General features: G+C 51.4%; 32 non-coding genes across 32 annotated transcripts; 27 read left to right on the forward strand and 5 right to left on the reverse strand.

Annotated features, from left to right (window-relative positions):
- Window positions 1-68: 68 nt before the first annotated feature.
- Trnap-ggg lies at window positions 69-140 on the reverse strand. The gene has a single exon. It is a non-coding gene; the product is annotated as a tRNA-Pro (tRNA).
- Window positions 141-542: 402 nt separating this feature from the next.
- Window positions 543-615, forward strand: Trnav-cac. The gene has a single exon. It is a non-coding gene; the product is annotated as a tRNA-Val (tRNA).
- A 158-nt stretch (window positions 616-773) lies between these two features.
- On the forward strand, window positions 774-846 carry Trnav-aac. Its single transcript has one exon. It is a non-coding gene; the product is annotated as a tRNA-Val (tRNA).
- A 158-nt stretch (window positions 847-1,004) lies between these two features.
- Trnav-aac lies at window positions 1,005-1,077 on the forward strand. Its single transcript has one exon. It is a non-coding gene; the product is annotated as a tRNA-Val (tRNA).
- A 4,226-nt stretch (window positions 1,078-5,303) lies between these two features.
- Window positions 5,304-5,376, forward strand: Trnav-cac. Its single transcript has one exon. It is a non-coding gene; the product is annotated as a tRNA-Val (tRNA).
- A 158-nt stretch (window positions 5,377-5,534) lies between these two features.
- Window positions 5,535-5,607, forward strand: Trnav-aac. The gene has a single exon. It is a non-coding gene; the product is annotated as a tRNA-Val (tRNA).
- Window positions 5,608-5,765: 158 nt separating this feature from the next.
- Trnav-aac lies at window positions 5,766-5,838 on the forward strand. Its single transcript has one exon. It is a non-coding gene; the product is annotated as a tRNA-Val (tRNA).
- Window positions 5,839-6,506: 668 nt separating this feature from the next.
- Window positions 6,507-6,579, forward strand: Trnav-cac. Its single transcript has one exon. It is a non-coding gene; the product is annotated as a tRNA-Val (tRNA).
- Window positions 6,580-7,008: 429 nt separating this feature from the next.
- On the forward strand, window positions 7,009-7,081 carry Trnav-cac. The gene has a single exon. It is a non-coding gene; the product is annotated as a tRNA-Val (tRNA).
- A 158-nt stretch (window positions 7,082-7,239) lies between these two features.
- On the forward strand, window positions 7,240-7,312 carry Trnav-aac. Its single transcript has one exon. It is a non-coding gene; the product is annotated as a tRNA-Val (tRNA).
- A 158-nt stretch (window positions 7,313-7,470) lies between these two features.
- Window positions 7,471-7,543, forward strand: Trnav-aac. Its single transcript has one exon. It is a non-coding gene; the product is annotated as a tRNA-Val (tRNA).
- A 668-nt stretch (window positions 7,544-8,211) lies between these two features.
- On the forward strand, window positions 8,212-8,284 carry Trnav-cac. Its single transcript has one exon. It is a non-coding gene; the product is annotated as a tRNA-Val (tRNA).
- Window positions 8,285-8,713: 429 nt separating this feature from the next.
- On the forward strand, window positions 8,714-8,786 carry Trnav-cac. The gene has a single exon. It is a non-coding gene; the product is annotated as a tRNA-Val (tRNA).
- A 158-nt stretch (window positions 8,787-8,944) lies between these two features.
- Trnav-aac lies at window positions 8,945-9,017 on the forward strand. The gene has a single exon. It is a non-coding gene; the product is annotated as a tRNA-Val (tRNA).
- A 194-nt stretch (window positions 9,018-9,211) lies between these two features.
- Window positions 9,212-9,283, reverse strand: Trnap-agg. The gene has a single exon. It is a non-coding gene; the product is annotated as a tRNA-Pro (tRNA).
- A 402-nt stretch (window positions 9,284-9,685) lies between these two features.
- Window positions 9,686-9,758, forward strand: Trnav-cac. The gene has a single exon. It is a non-coding gene; the product is annotated as a tRNA-Val (tRNA).
- Window positions 9,759-9,916: 158 nt separating this feature from the next.
- Trnav-aac lies at window positions 9,917-9,989 on the forward strand. The gene has a single exon. It is a non-coding gene; the product is annotated as a tRNA-Val (tRNA).
- A 158-nt stretch (window positions 9,990-10,147) lies between these two features.
- Window positions 10,148-10,220, forward strand: Trnav-aac. The gene has a single exon. It is a non-coding gene; the product is annotated as a tRNA-Val (tRNA).
- Window positions 10,221-10,414: 194 nt separating this feature from the next.
- Window positions 10,415-10,486, reverse strand: Trnap-agg. The gene has a single exon. It is a non-coding gene; the product is annotated as a tRNA-Pro (tRNA).
- Window positions 10,487-10,888: 402 nt separating this feature from the next.
- Window positions 10,889-10,961, forward strand: Trnav-cac. The gene has a single exon. It is a non-coding gene; the product is annotated as a tRNA-Val (tRNA).
- A 158-nt stretch (window positions 10,962-11,119) lies between these two features.
- Trnav-aac lies at window positions 11,120-11,192 on the forward strand. The gene has a single exon. It is a non-coding gene; the product is annotated as a tRNA-Val (tRNA).
- Window positions 11,193-11,350: 158 nt separating this feature from the next.
- On the forward strand, window positions 11,351-11,423 carry Trnav-aac. Its single transcript has one exon. It is a non-coding gene; the product is annotated as a tRNA-Val (tRNA).
- A 194-nt stretch (window positions 11,424-11,617) lies between these two features.
- Trnap-agg lies at window positions 11,618-11,689 on the reverse strand. The gene has a single exon. It is a non-coding gene; the product is annotated as a tRNA-Pro (tRNA).
- A 402-nt stretch (window positions 11,690-12,091) lies between these two features.
- Trnav-cac lies at window positions 12,092-12,164 on the forward strand. Its single transcript has one exon. It is a non-coding gene; the product is annotated as a tRNA-Val (tRNA).
- A 158-nt stretch (window positions 12,165-12,322) lies between these two features.
- Trnav-aac lies at window positions 12,323-12,395 on the forward strand. Its single transcript has one exon. It is a non-coding gene; the product is annotated as a tRNA-Val (tRNA).
- Window positions 12,396-12,553: 158 nt separating this feature from the next.
- Window positions 12,554-12,626, forward strand: Trnav-aac. The gene has a single exon. It is a non-coding gene; the product is annotated as a tRNA-Val (tRNA).
- A 668-nt stretch (window positions 12,627-13,294) lies between these two features.
- Trnav-cac lies at window positions 13,295-13,367 on the forward strand. The gene has a single exon. It is a non-coding gene; the product is annotated as a tRNA-Val (tRNA).
- Window positions 13,368-13,796: 429 nt separating this feature from the next.
- On the forward strand, window positions 13,797-13,869 carry Trnav-cac. Its single transcript has one exon. It is a non-coding gene; the product is annotated as a tRNA-Val (tRNA).
- A 158-nt stretch (window positions 13,870-14,027) lies between these two features.
- On the forward strand, window positions 14,028-14,100 carry Trnav-aac. The gene has a single exon. It is a non-coding gene; the product is annotated as a tRNA-Val (tRNA).
- A 194-nt stretch (window positions 14,101-14,294) lies between these two features.
- Window positions 14,295-14,366, reverse strand: Trnap-agg. The gene has a single exon. It is a non-coding gene; the product is annotated as a tRNA-Pro (tRNA).
- Window positions 14,367-14,768: 402 nt separating this feature from the next.
- Window positions 14,769-14,841, forward strand: Trnav-cac. Its single transcript has one exon. It is a non-coding gene; the product is annotated as a tRNA-Val (tRNA).
- A 158-nt stretch (window positions 14,842-14,999) lies between these two features.
- On the forward strand, window positions 15,000-15,072 carry Trnav-aac. Its single transcript has one exon. It is a non-coding gene; the product is annotated as a tRNA-Val (tRNA).
- Window positions 15,073-15,145: the final 73 nt, after the last annotated feature.

Raw genomic sequence — 15,145 nt, forward strand, 5'->3', positions numbered from 1 at the left:
TGATATTGACGGCGAGCTTTTTGCGCTGACTCAGCCACTGACGTGCGATCAGTTTGCACAAAATGCCCGGGCTCGTCCGGGATTTGAACCCGGGACCTCCTGCACCCCAAGCAGGAATCATATCCCTAGACCAACGAGCCCTGTGACACGGCGATTGCCAATTATTCCAGTCCCTCGATGTCGTCCAGGGTGCCCTGGAAGTCTCGTGTACGCTGGCGGGATGGGGGCGGCGTGAATTCCCGCGGTCGGCGGACTTCCTGGGCTATTGGTACCTTCATGTAGAGCTGCCGCTGGGCTCGCACTGCCTGCTGCTGAGAAAGTGATTGCTTTTGCTGATATGACTTGCAATAACGACTGCGCGAAACGCCGCTATCTCGTTAGGGGTGCTACGGCAGACACCCTCTCGAGCACCCCGAAGACTTCTTGAGCCCTCGGCTGTGATGGGTTCCAGGCTGACAAAAGAACTGTCGTGTGTGCATTCGCGGACGAGAGAAAGTCTGAGGCAAGTTCGAGTGAACTAGGATGGACTCGTCGTGTCCGTCGTTTCCGTAGTGTAGCGGTTATCACGTCTGCTTCACACGCAGAAGGTCCCCGGTTCGATCCCGGGCGGGAACAGTATTTTCCTGCCTATGTCGTATTGTCCTCCAATGAGCCACGTCGTGTGTGGATCTGCTGCATGTCCCTTCGTTTTGCAAGTGCCACATTTATTGAATTTTTTAGTTACGATGGCAACATAACTACAAGTTGTCTGTGAAGTAAGGTGCACACAAGTAGTTTCCGTGGTGTAGCGGTTATCACGTCTGCCTAACACGCAGAAGGTCCCTGGTTCGATCCCGGGCGGGAACAGTATTTTCCTGCCTATGTCGTATTGTCCTCCAATGAGCCACGTCGTGTGTGGATCTGCTGCATGTCCCTTCGTTTTGCAAGTACCACATTTATTGAATTTTTTAGTTACGATGGCAACATCACTACAAGTTGTCTGTGAAGTAAGGTGCACACAAGCAGTTTCCGTGGTGTAGCGGTTATCACGTCTGCCTAACACGCAGAAGGTCCCCGGTTCGATCGCGGGCGGAAACACTCTTTCATCACTTTAAGCAAGACGTACCAACATGCATCTGCTACCATCTGTACCCGAAACCTTCGTAATCGCCTTCACGCGTCGGACTCGAGTGTCAATTGCTCACATCGAATAAGAAATTCATTTGATATTGACGGCGAGTTTTTTGCGCTGACTCAGCCACTGACGTGCGATCAGTTTGCACAAAACGCTAGGGCTCGTCCGGGATTTGAACCCGGGACCTCCTGCACCCTAAGCAGGAATCATACCCCTTTTTTTTTTTTTTATTACAAATTGCCAAGAACACCACATGATGAAGCGTTAAAACCTATTGTACCTAAAACACGATCTAAAAACACATGACTGACGTGATCAAAAGCCTTATAAAAATCTAGGAAGGCAAAGGCACAATGTACGTTTGTAACCGCCGCAACCGAGACAACATCCCGATATTCGGCTACTGGTGTCAGAATAGATCGATCATGAAAACAACATTGATGTGCACCAATCACACCCCGAAGCAGAGAAGACTACCGGCTATTGAGCGCTCTAGCAGCTGTCTTATAGTCAAAATTCAGCAATGTGAGCGGACGAAGATTGGCAGCAGATAAACGACCAGAGGACTTCGGGATTAAAACAATTTTCCCTACTTTAAAATCGGCAGGCACATCCATCCCCCTGACAATCTCATTTAAAATCTGCGTAAAAATGCCACCCAAAAGAGGCCAAAAACGGAGATAAAATTCTTTAGGCAGGCCGTCTGGACCCGGCGATTTACTGGACGGAGAGCGAGCAATAAAATCGAAAACATCATCTACCTGGAACTCCCGGAGAAATTCGCCGTTCGCGTCAGGCGCGATCGTCGCAGTTAGATCCCCAAAGACATCCTCCGAAAGAGACTCACCAGAATCATCGGCAGAATATAGACTAGTGTAATACTGATGAAGAGCACGAACCATTTCCTCCTGTGCAATAAGCTGTCGCCCATCATCCACCGTAAGAGAAGAGATGAAGGAGCGACGACGACGAGTCTGATGCCGTAGCAGGTGGTACAAGGATGTCAGTTCACCTTCAACAAGAGAGTGAGGTTTCGACTTAACTCACAGACCATCCATCTGTCGTCGTTTAAGGCTCAAGAGCTTGGCTTTAATACGACGAACATCATGGATCCGCAGTGGAGAGGTACCCGCCGCGTCATATAGTTCACGCAGGACAGAGTAGTAATATTCATACGTGTTCTTAAAATCACGCGTCCTAGCAGCACAGTAGAAAATCAAAGTCTGACGAATCTTGGGCTTGGCAAACGCAGTCCACCAAACCAGCAAGGAGGGGTATCGCGGGACAGAGCGAAGACATCGCTCCCACACGCCACTTATAACATCATCCATAGCACTGTCGGCAAGGTGGGAAACATTTAACATCCACTGGGAACGATAAAGTTTTGCAGGTTGGCGACTAAGATTTACAGTGGCAGTAAAAGCACAATGGTCAGAAAAACTAGTAGGAATAATATCGACAGAAAGAATTTTATCACATAAAAAATCAGATAAATAGAATCTGTCGAGTCTACTGCATGAGGACGCGGTAAAAAAACGTATATTTCACCAGGGTTGGATATTTGTGTTCCCAAACATCACGCAGATGCATCGTACGAACTAAGTCATGTAAATCACGGCAATAATTAAAATTGGGGGACTGGTCTGCAGGGCGTAAAACACAATTAAAATCGCCTCCGAGCAGGAGACTCCGAGGACTCTGGCGCAAAAGATAAATAAGCTCTTCTTTATAAAAGCGCGATCGAGCCACAGTGTGACCCGAACCAGAGGGGGCATACAAAACAACGAGGCGGAGATCAAAAAGACGACAACCAATCCCACGGCCAGAGTCAAGGAATTCAATGTCAGTAATAGGAATGCCCTCTCGAAAGAAAAGAGCAGTTCCTGTTGAATATTCCGGCGCGACATTAAAAACAGTTTGAAATCCAGGTAGAGAGAGATCAGAAAACAACACTTCCTGCAAAAACACTACGTCCGCACAGGCGTCGTAAATAAACTGCCGCAAAGAGGCAATGCGAACGTCGGACTCAATACGGTTAACATTTAAGGTAAGAAAGGTGTATGCTTGAACCATAGAGAGAAAAGCGAGAAAACAAATCACCTACACCGACGCACCAGCGTCACAGTCCATAGCAGGGGTGACGGAGGCATCCGAGGGAGGGGGACTGCTACCCCGTTCCGCGGATCCCTTACGTTTCGGTTTTTTACGAACAGCATTAACGTTCGGCTGAACGCGTAACTTGCGTCGGCTGACGGGCAAGGAAACTTCAGCCGCCGGTGACGTAGGAGGGTCAAGTTCTGTATCCGACACCACCCGCGCCGGTCCACATGCGGGATCCGGGGTCGCGGGGGAAACATCCGACAAAACGGAATGGTCAACACCTGCACTAGCTTCCGGCAAACATGGACTGCACGGAGGCGAAACGTGAGCAGGAAGGTCCGAGGCCGCAGAGTTGGAAGGAAGCGGAGCAGCTCCGCTGGCAGAGGTATGGGGCAGCGAAGCAGGAAGTTGTCGCGGCTCCACTTGTTGTGACATCGAAGTCGGTTCGGAAGACGGCGCCAACAGGCCCGACCGACGACCCGACTCGAGAGAAGCTGCGTCGGAGGCCGGAGGGGCGCCAGCAGCCGCCACCGGAACCGCTACCTCAGGAGGGCAGGGAGCAGCTACAGTACACAGTGGCTCGGAGGATGCCGGTCGCTCGGACTGGGGAATCTCAGGGAGATCCTCATCCGTACTATTTCCATCGTGTGGGCGACGCCTCTTATTATTCAAAAGTGGCACACCCACCTGAGGGACAGACGGAACAACATCAGATTTAGCACGCAAAGGAGGAAATTCTGTATCAGGGGTGCGCAAAACCTGTGGCGGGGCGCTACTACCACTGGACTGTGCTACACCAAGAGCAGAACCACCTGCAACGAGGTCAGCGACCGTTAACTTGCGACGCTGTTCGAGAGAATTTTTTAAAACAAAAACTCTCCGCGGACAGTCGGTACGCACGTGACCACTTTCATTGCACAAAAAACAGGTGCCAACCTGACCACTATATGTTACATGGACACGATATCCACCGATCTGCAGGTGAGATGGAATATTCTGCTTAACGTGCATTTCGACTGAACGAATACCACTGTAACATTGCAGGCGATGTTGGCTTGACCAGCGTTCAAGGCGAATGCTCTTTACATCACCATACTTCTGTAGACCCTCCTTAAGATAGACATTATCCACCTCCGGTGGAAGGTTGTAAACACGAACATTGGTATACGTGATGGAAGCATTGGAAAGCAGCACGGTACTTACAGAATCATCCCGATGCCGAAAGAGAACTTGATGACCATATTTAGAAAGAATTTTATCAACCTGAAGTGGGTCCATAAACTTAACAAAGAAAACATACAGTTCGGTATCAAAATAAGCAGTGTGCACCTGATCCGAATGAACACCAAAGGTATCCACCAACCAATCATGAATCTCAAGAGAACTAGGTTGCACATGGCGGGTTGACTTGTCAAAAGCAAAACTAACTGTAGCCTGACGAGGAATAACCTGGGACGACATTTTCAAAATATGCGGTCGAAACCGCTACACAAAAAACACTGAAATAAGGACAGAAAAAAAAACACAAGGTACGAAACAACGACGGAGAAACACTCACAGAAGTTGCAACACAACACGTAAACAAAAAGGATAGTCCACTATACGTAACGCTACGGCGGAGCGGAAGACTAGGCACGTCCACACTGCACGGCGTCTAAAGCGGAACTTACCCCTAGACCAACGAGCCCTGTGACACGGCGAATGCCAATTATTGAAGTCACTCGATGTCGTCCAGGGTGCCCTGGAAGTCTCGTGTACGCTGGCGGGATGGGGGCGGCGCGAATTCCCGCGGTCGGCGGCCTTCCTGGGCTATTGGTACCTTCATGTAGAGCTGCCGCTGGGATCGCACTGCCTGCTGCTGAGAAAGTGATTGCTTTTTCTGATATGACTTGCAATAACGACTGCGCGAAACGCCGCTATCTCGTTAGGGGTGCTACGGCAGACACCCTCTCGAGCACCCCGAAGACTTCTTGAGCCCTCGGCTGTGATGGGTTCCAGGCTGACAAAAGAACTGTCGTGTGTGCATTCGCGGACGAGAGAAAGTCTGAGGCAAGTTCGAGTGAACTAGGATGGACTCCTCGGGTCCGTGGTTTCCGTAGTGTAGCGGTTATCACGTCTGCTTCACACGCAGAAGGTCCCCGGTTCGATCCCGGGCGGGAACAGTATTTTCCTGCCTATGTCGTATTGTCCTCCAATGAGCCACGTCGTGTGTGGATCTGCTGCATGTCCCTTCGTTTTGCAAGTACCACATTTATTGAATTTTTTAGTTACGATGGCAACATAACTACAAGTTGTCTGTGAAGTAAGGTGCACACAAGTAGTTTCCGTGGTGTAGCGGTTATCACGTCTGCCTAACACGCAGAAGGTCCCTGGTTCGATCCCGGGCGGGAACAGTATTTTCCTGCCTATGTCGTATTGTCCTCCAATGAGCCACGTCGTGTGTGGATCTGCTGCATGTCCCTTCGTTTTGCAAGTACCACATTTATTGAATTTTTTAGTTACGATGGCAACATCACTACAAGTTGTCTGTGAAGTAAGGTGCACACAAGCAGTTTCCGTGGTGTAGCGGTTATCACGTCTGCCTAACACGCAGAAGGTCCCCGGTTCGATCGCGGGCGGAAACACTCTTTCATCACTTTAAGCAAGACGTACCAACATGCATCTGCTACCATCTGTACCCGAAACCTTCGTAATCGCCTTCACGCGTCGGACTCGAGTGTCAATTGCTCACATCGAATAAGAAATTCATTTGATATTGACGGCGAGCTTTTTGCGCTGACTCAGCCACTGACGTGCGATCAGTTTGCACAAAACGCTAGGGCTCGTACGGCATTTGAACCGGCGACCTCCTGCACCCTAAGCAGGAATCATACCCCTAGACCAACGAGCCCTGTGACACAGCGAATGCCAATTATTGAAGTCCCTCGATTTCGTCCAGGGTGCCCTGGAAGTCTCGTGTACGCTGGCGGGATGGGGGCGGCGCGAATTCCCGCGGTCGGCGGACTTCCTGGGCTATTGGTACCTTCATGTAGAGCTGCCGCTGGGCTCGCACTGCCTGCTGCTGAGAAAGTGATTGCTTTTGCTGATATGACTTGCAATAACGACTGCGCGAAACGCCGCTATCTCGTTAGGGGTGCTACGGCAGACACCCTCTCGAGCACCCCGAAGACTTCTTGAGCCCTCGGCTGTGATGGGTTCCAGGCTGACAAAAGAACTGTCGTGTGTGCATTCGCTGACGAGAGAAAGGCTGAGGCAAGTTTGAGTGAACAAGGATGGACTCGTCGTGTCCGTCGTTTCCGTAGTGTAGCGGTTATCACGTCTGCTTCACACGCAGAAGGTCCCCGGTTCGATCCCGGGCGGGAACAGTATTTTCCTGCCTATGTCGTATTGTCCTCCAATGAGCCACTTCGGGTGTGGATCTGCCGCATGTCCCTTCGTTTTGCAAGTACCACATTTATTGAATTTTTTAGTTACGATGGCAACATCACTACAAGTTGTCTGTGAAGTAAGGTGCACACAGCCTAACACGCAGAAGGTGCCCGCTGGGCTCGCACTGCCTGCTGCTAAGAAAGTGATTGCTTTTGCTGATATGACTTGCAATAACGACTGCGCGAAACGCCGCTATCTCGTTAGGGGTGCTACGGCAGACACCCTCTCGAGCACCCCGAAGACTTCTTGAGCCCTCGGCTGTGATGGGTTCCAGGCTGACAAAAGAACTGTCGTGTGTGCATTCGCGGACGAGAGAAAGTCTGAGGCAAGTTCGAGTGAACTAGGATGGACTCCTCGGGTCCGTCGTTTCCGTAGTGTAGCGGTTATCACGTCTGCTTCACACGCAGAAGGTCCCCGGTTCGATCCCGGGCGGGAACAGTATTTTCCTGCCTATGTCGTATTGTCCTCCAATGAGCCACGTCGTGTGTGGATCTGCTGCATGTCCCTTCGTTTTGCAAGTACCACATTTATTGAATTTTTTAGTTACGATGGCAACATCACTACAAGTTGTCTGTGAAGTAAGGTGCACACAAGCAGTTTCCGTGGTGTAGCGGTTATCACGACTGCCTAACACGCAGAAGGTCCCCGGTTCGATCCCGGGCGGGAACAGTATTTTCCTGCCTATGTCGTATTGTCCTCCAATGAGCCACGTCGTGTGTGGATCTGCTGCATTTCCCTTCGTTTTGCAAGTACCACATTTATTGAATTATTTAGTTACGATGGCAACATCACTACAAGTTGTCTGTGAAGTAAGGTGCACACAAGCAGTTTCCGTGGTGTAGCGGTTATCACGTCTGCCTAACACGCAGAAGGTCCCCGGTTCGATCGCGGGCGGAAACACTCTTTCATCACTTTAAGCAAGACGTACCAACATGCATCTGCTACCATCTGTACCCGAAACCTTCGTAATCGCCTTCACGCGTCGGACTCGAGTGTCAATTGCTCACATCGAATAAGAAATTCATTTGATATTGACGGCGAGCTTTTTGCGCTGACTCAGCCACTGACGTGCGATCAGTTTGCACAAAACGCTAGGGCTCGTACGGCATTTGAACCGGCGACCTACTGCACCCTAAGCAGGAATCATACCCCTAGACCAACGAGCCCTGTGACACAGCGAATGCCAATTATTGAAGTCCCTCGATTTCGTCCAGGGTGCCCTGGAAGTCTCGTGTACGCTGGCGGGATGGGGGCGGCGCGAATTCCCGCGGTCGGCGGACTTCCTGGGCTATTGGTACCTTCATGTAGAGCTGCCGCTGGGCTCGCACTGCCTGCTGCTGAGAAAGTGATTGCTTTTGCTGATATGACTTGCAATAACGACTGCGCGAAACGCCGCTATCTCGTTAGGGGTGCTACGGCAGACACCCTCTCGAGCACCCCGAAGACTTCTTGAGCCCTCGGCTGTGATGGGTTCCAGGCTGACAAAAGAACTGTCGTGTGTGCATTCGCTGACGAGAGAAAGGCTGAGGCAAGTTTGAGTGAACAAGGATGGACTCGTCGTGTCCGTCGTTTCCGTAGTGTAGCGGTTATCACGTCTGCTTCACACGCAGAAGGTCCCCGGTTCGATCCCGGGCGGGAACAGTATTTTCCTGCCTATGTCGTATTGTCCTCCAATGAGCCACTTCGGGTGTGGATCTGCCGCATGTCCCTTCGTTTTGCAAGTACCACATTTATTGAATTTTTTAGTTACGATGGCAACATCACTACAAGTTGTCTGTGAAGTAAGGTGCACACAGCCTAACACGCAGAAGGTGCCCGCTGGGCTCGCACTGCCTGCTGCTAAGAAAGTGATTGCTTTTGCTGATATGACTTGCAATAACGACTGCGCGAAACGCCGCTATCTCGTTAGGGGTGCTACGGCAGACACCCTCTCGAGCACCCCGAAGACTTCTTGAGCCCTCGGCTGTGATGGGTTCCAGGCTGACAAAAGGACTGTCGTGTGTGCATTCGCTGACGAGAGAAAGGCTGAGGCAAGTTTGAGTGAACAAGGAAGGACTCGTCGTGTCCGTCGTTTCCGTAGTGTAGCGGTTATCACGTCTGCTTCACACGCAGAAGGTCCCCGGTTCGATCCCGGGCGGGAACAGTATTTTCCTGCCTATGTCGTATTGTCCTCCAATGAGCCACTTCGGGTGTGGATCTGCCGCATGTCCCTTCGTTTTGCAAGTACCACATTTATTGAATTTTTTAGTTACGATGGCAACATCACTACAAGTTGTCTGTGAAGTAAGGTGCACACAAACAGTTTCCGTGGTGTAGCGGTTATCACGTCTGCCTAACACGCAGAAGGTCCCCGGTTCGATCCCGGGCGGAAACACTTTTTCATCACTTTAATCGAGACTTACTAACATGCATCTGCTACCATCTGTACCCGAAACCTTCGTAATCGCCTTCACGCGTCGGACCAGAGTGTCAATTGCTCACATCGAATAAGAAATTAATTTGATATTGACGGCGAGCTTTTTGCGCTGACTCAGCCACTGACGTGCGATCAGTTTGCACAAAATGCTCGGGCTCGTCCGGGATTTGAACCCGGGACCTCCTGCACCCTAAGCAGGAATCATATCCCTAGACCAACGAGCCCTGTGACACGGCGATTGCCAATTATTCCAGTCCCTCGATGTCGTCCAGGGTGCCCTGGAAGTCTCGTGTACGCTGGCGGGATGGGGGCGGCGCGAATTCCCGCGGTCGGCGGCCTTCCTGGGCTATTGGTACCTTCATGTAGAGCTGCCGCTGGGCTCGCACTGCCTGCTGCTAAGAAAGTGATTGCTTTTGCTGATATGACTTGCAATAACGACTGCGCGAAACGCCGCTATCTCGTTAGGGGTGCTACGGCAGACACCCTCTCGAGCACCCCGAAGACTTCTTGAGCCCTCGGCTGTGATGGGTTCCAGGCTGACAAAAGAACTGTCGTGTGTGCATTCGCGGACGAGAGAAAGTCTGAGGCAAGTTCGAGTGAACTAGGATGGACTCCTCCGGTCCGTCGTTTCCGTAGTGTAGCGGTTATCACGTCTGCTTCACACGCAGAAGGTCCCCGGTTCGATCCCGGGCGGGAACAGTATTTTCCTGCCTATGTCGTATTGTCCTCCAATGAGCCACGTCGTGTGTGGATCTGCTGCATGTCCCTTCGTTTTGCAAGTACCACATTTATTGAATTTTTTAGTTACGATGGCAACATAACTACAAGTTGTCTGTGAAGTAAGGTGCACACAAGTAGTTTCCGTGGTGTAGCGGTTATCACGTCTGCCTAACACGCAGAAGGTCCCTGGTTCGATCCCGGGCGGGAACAGTATTTTCCTGCCTATGTCGTATTGTCCTCCAATGAGCCACGTCGTGTGTGGATCTGCTGCATGTCCCTTCGATTTGCAAGTACCACATTTATTGAATTTTTTAGTTACGATGGCAACATCACTACAAGTTGTCTGTGAAGTAAGGTGCACACAAGCAGTTTCCGTGGTGTAGCGGTTATCACGTCTGCCTAACACGCAGAAGGTCCCCGGTTCGATCGCGGGCGGAAACACTCTTTCATCACTTTAAGCAAGACGTACCAACATGCATCTGCTACCATCTGTACCCGAAACCTTCGTAATCGCCTTCACGCGTCGGACTCGAGTGTCAATTGCTCACATCGAATAAGAAATTCATTTGATATTGACGGCGAGTTTTTTGCGCTGACTCAGCCACTGACGTGCGATCAGTTTGCACAAAACGCTAGGGCTCGTCCGGGATTTGAACCCGGGACCTCCTACACCCTAAGCAGGAATCATACCCCTAGACCAACGAGCCCTGTGACACGGCGAATGCCAATTATTGAAGTCACTCGATGTCGTCCAGGGTGCCCTGGAAGTCTCGTGTACGCTGGCGGGATGGGGGCGGCGCGAATTCCCGCGGTCGGCGGCCTTCCTGGGCTATTGGTACCTTCATGTAGAGCTGCCGCTGGGATCGCACTGCCTGCTGCTGAGAAAGTGATTGCTTTTGCTGATATGACTTGCAATAACGACTGCGCGAAACGCCGCTATCTCGTTAGGGGTGCTACGGCAGACACCCTCTCGAGCACCCCGAAGACTTCTTGAGCCCTCGGCTGTGATGGGTTCCAGGCTGACAAAAGAACTGTCGTGTGTGCATTCGCGGACGAGAGAAAGTCTGAGGCAAGTTCGAGTGAACTAGGATGGACTCCTCGGGTCCGTGGTTTCCGTAGTGTAGCGGTTATCACGTCTGCTTCACACGCAGAAGGTCCCCGGTTCGATCCCGGGCGGGAACAGTATTTTCCTGCCTATGTCGTATTGTCCTCCAATGAGCCACGTCGTGTGTGGATCTGCTGCATGTCCCTTCGTTTTGCAAGTACCACATTTATTGAATTTTTTAGTTACGATGGCAACATAACTACAAGTTGTCTGTGAAGTAAGGTGCACACAAGTAGTTTCCGTGGTGTAGCGGTTATCACGTCTGCCTAACACGCAGAAGGTCCCTGGTTCGATCCCGGGCGGGAACAGTATTTTCCTGCCTATGTCGTATTGTCCTCCAATGAGCCACGTCGTGTGTGGATCTGCTGCATGTCCCTTCGTTTTGCAAGTACCACATTTATTGAATTTTTTAGTTACGATGGCAACATCACTACAAGTTGTCTGTGAAGTAAGGTGCACACAAGCAGTTTCCGTGGTGTAGCGGTTATCACGTCTGCCTAACACGCAGAAGGTCCCCGGTTCGATCGCGGGCGGAAACACTCTTTCATCACTTTAAGCAAGACGTACCAACATGCATCTGCTACCATCTGTACCCGAAACCTTCGTAATCGCCTTCACGCGTCGGACTCGAGTGTCAATTGCTCACATCGAATAAGAAATTCATTTGATATTGACGGCCAGTTTTTTGCGCTGACTCAGCCACTGACGTGCGATCAGTTTGCACAAAACGCTAGGGCTCGTCCGGGATTTGAACCCGGGACCTCCTGCACCCTAAGCAGGAATCATACCCCTAGACCAACGAGCCCTGTGACACGGCGAATGCCAATTATTGAAGTCACTCGATGTCGTCCAGGGTGCCCTGGAAGTCTCGTGTACGCTGGCGGGATGGGGGCGGCGCGAATTCCCGCGGTCGGCGGCCTTCCTGGGCTATTGGTACCTTCATGTAGAGCTGCCGCTGGGATCGCACTGCCTGCTGCTGAGAAAGTGATTGCTTTTGCTGATATGACTTGCAATAACGACTGCGCGAAACGCCGCTATCTCGTTAGGGGTGCTACGGCAGACACCCTCTCGAGCACCCCGAAGACTTCTTGAGCCCTCGGCTGTGATGGGTTCCAGGCTGACAAAAGAACTGTCGTGTGTGCATTCGCGGACGAGAGAAAGTCTGAGGCAAGTTCGAGTGAACTAGGATGGACTCCTCGGGTCCGTCGTTTCCGTAGTGTAGCGGTTATCACGTCTGCTTCACACGCAGAAGGTCCCCGGTTCGATCCCGGGCGGGAACAGTATTTTCCTGCCTATGTCGTATTGTCCTCCAATGAGCCACGTCGTGTGTGGATCTGCTGCATGTCCCTTCGTTTTGCAAGTACCACATTTATTGAATTTTTTAGTTACGATGGCAACATCACTACAAGTTGTCTGTGAAGTAAGGTGCACACAAGCAGTTTCCGTGGTGTAGCGGTTATCACGTCTGCCTAACACGCAGAAGGTCCCCGGTTCGATCCCGGGCGGGAACAGTATTTTCCTGCCTATGTCGTATTGTCCTCCAATGAGCCACGTCGTGTGTGGATCTGCTGCATTTCCCTTCGTTTTGCAAGTACCACATTTATTGAATTATTTAGTTACGATAGCAACATCACTACAAGTTGTCTGTGAAGTAAGGTGCACACAAGCAGTTTCCGTGGTGTAGCGGTTATCACGTCTGCCTAACACGCAGAAGGTCCCCGGTTCGATCGCGGGCGGAAACACTCTTTCATCACTTTAAGCAAGACGTACCAACATGCATCTGCTACCATCTGTACCCGAAACCTTCGTAATCGCCTTCACGCGTCGGACTCGAGTGTCAATTGCTCACATCGAATAAGAAATTCATTTGATATTGACGGCGAGCTTTTTGCGCTGACTCAGCCACTGACGTGCGATCAGTTTGCACAAAACGCTAGGGCTCGTACGGCATTTGAACCGGCGACCTCCTGCACCCTAAGCAGGAATCATACCCCTAGACCAACGAGCCCTGTGACACAGCGAATGCCAATTATTGAAGTCCCTCGATTTCGTCCAGGGTGCCCTGGAAGTCTCGTGTACGCTGGCGGGATGGGGGCGGCGCGAATTCCCGCGGTCGGCGGACTTCCTGGGCTATTGGTACCTTCATGTAGAGCTGCCGCTGGGCTCGCACTGCCTGCTGCTGAGAAAGTGATTGCTTTTGCTGATATGACTTGCAATAACGACTGCGCGAAACGCCGCTATCTCGTTAGGGGTGCTACGGCAGACACCCTCTCGAGCACCCCGAAGACTTCTTGAGCCCTCGGCTGTGATGGGTTCCAGGCTGACAAAAGAACTGTCGTGTGTGCATTCGCTGACGAGAGAAAGGCTGAGGCAAGTTTGAGTGAACAAGGATGGACTCGTCGTGTCCGTCGTTTCCGTAGTGTAGCGGTTATCACGTCTGCTTCACACGCAGAAGGTCCCCGGTTCGATCCCGGGCGGGAACAGTATTTTCCTGCCTATGTCGTATTGTCCTCCAATGAGCCACTTCGGGTGTGGATCTGCCGCATGTCCCTTCGTTTTGCAAGTACCACATTTATTGAATTTTTTAGTTACGATGGCAACATCACTACAAGTTGTCTGTGAAGTAAGGTGCACACAGCCTAACACGCAGAAGGTGCGCGCTGGGCTCGCACTGCCTGCTGCTAAGAAAGTGATTGCTTTTGCTGATATGACTTGCAATAACGACTGCGCGAAACGCCGCTATCTCGTTAGGGGTGCTACGGCAGACACCCTCTCGAGCACCCCGAAGACTTCTTGAGCCCTCGGCTGTGATGGGTTCCAGGCTGACAAAAGAACTGTCGTGTGTGCATTCGCTGACGAGAGAAAGGCTGAGGCAAGTTTGAGTGAACAAGGATGGACTCGTCGTGTCCGTCGTTTCCGTAGTGTAGCGGTTATCACGTCTGCTTCACACGCAGAAGGTCCCCGGTTCGATCCCGGGCGGGAACAGTATTTTCCTGCCTATGTCGTATTGTCCTCCAATGAGCCACTTCGGGTGTGGATCTGCCGCATGTCCCTTCGTTTTGCAAGTACCACATTTATTGAATTTTTTAGTTACGATGGCAACATCACTACAAGTTGTCTGTGAAGTAAGGTGCACACAAACAGTTTCCGTGGTGTAGCGGTTATCACGTCTGCCTAACACGCAGAAGGTCCCCGGTTCGATCCCGGGCGGAAACACTTTTTCATCACTTTAATCGAGACTTACTAACATGCATCTGCTACCATCTGTACCCGAAACCTTCGTAATCGCCTTCACGCGTCGGACCAGAGTGTCAATTGCTCACATCGAATAAGAAATTAATTTGATATTGACGGCGAGCTTTTTGCGCTGACTCAGCCACTGACGTGCGATCAGTTTGCACAAAATGCTCGGGCTCGTCCGGGATTTGAACCCGGGACCTCCTGCACCCTAAGCAGGAATCATATCCCTAGACCAACGAGCCCTGTGACACGGCGATTGCCAATTATTCCAGTCCCTCGATGTCGTCCAGGGTGCCCTGGAAGTCTCGTGTACGCTGGCGGGATGGGGGCGGCGCGAATTCCCGCGGTCGGCGGCCTTCCTGGGCTATTGGTACCTTCATGTAGAGCTGCCGCTGGGCTCGCACTGCCTGCTGCTAAGAAAGTGATTGCTTTTGCTGATATGACTTGCAATAACGACTGCGCGAAACGCCGCTATCTCGTTAGGGGTGCTACGGCAGACACCCTCTCGAGCACCCCGAAGACTTCTTGAGCCCTCGGCTGTGATGGGTTCCAGGCTGACAAAAGAACTGTCGTGTGTGCATTCGCGGACGAGAGAAAGTCTGAGGCAAGTTCGAGTGAACTAGGATGGACTCCTCGGGTCCGTCGTTTCCGTAGTGTAGCGGTTATCACGTCTGCTTCACACGCAGAAGGTCCCCGGTTCGATCCCGGGCGGGAACAGTATTTTCCTGCCTATGTCGTATTGTCCTCCAATGAGCCACGTCGTGTGTGGATCTGCTGCATGTCCCTTCGTTTTGCAAGTACCACATTTATTGAATTTTTTAGTTACGATGGCAACATCACTACAAGTTGTCTGTGAAGTAAGGTGCACACAAGCAGTTTCCGTGGTGTAGCGGTTATCACGTCTGCCTAACACGTAGAAGGTCCCCGGTTCGATCCCGGGCGGGAACAGTATTTTCCTGCCTATGTCGTATTGTCCTCCAATGAGCCACGTCGTGTGTGGATCTGCTGCATTTCCCTTCGT

The sequence above is a fragment of the Schistocerca piceifrons genome, unplaced genomic scaffold (assembly GCF_021461385.2).
Source record: "Schistocerca piceifrons isolate TAMUIC-IGC-003096 unplaced genomic scaffold, iqSchPice1.1 HiC_scaffold_539, whole genome shotgun sequence".
NCBI classification, from domain to species: domain Eukaryota; kingdom Metazoa; phylum Arthropoda; class Insecta; order Orthoptera; family Acrididae; genus Schistocerca; species Schistocerca piceifrons.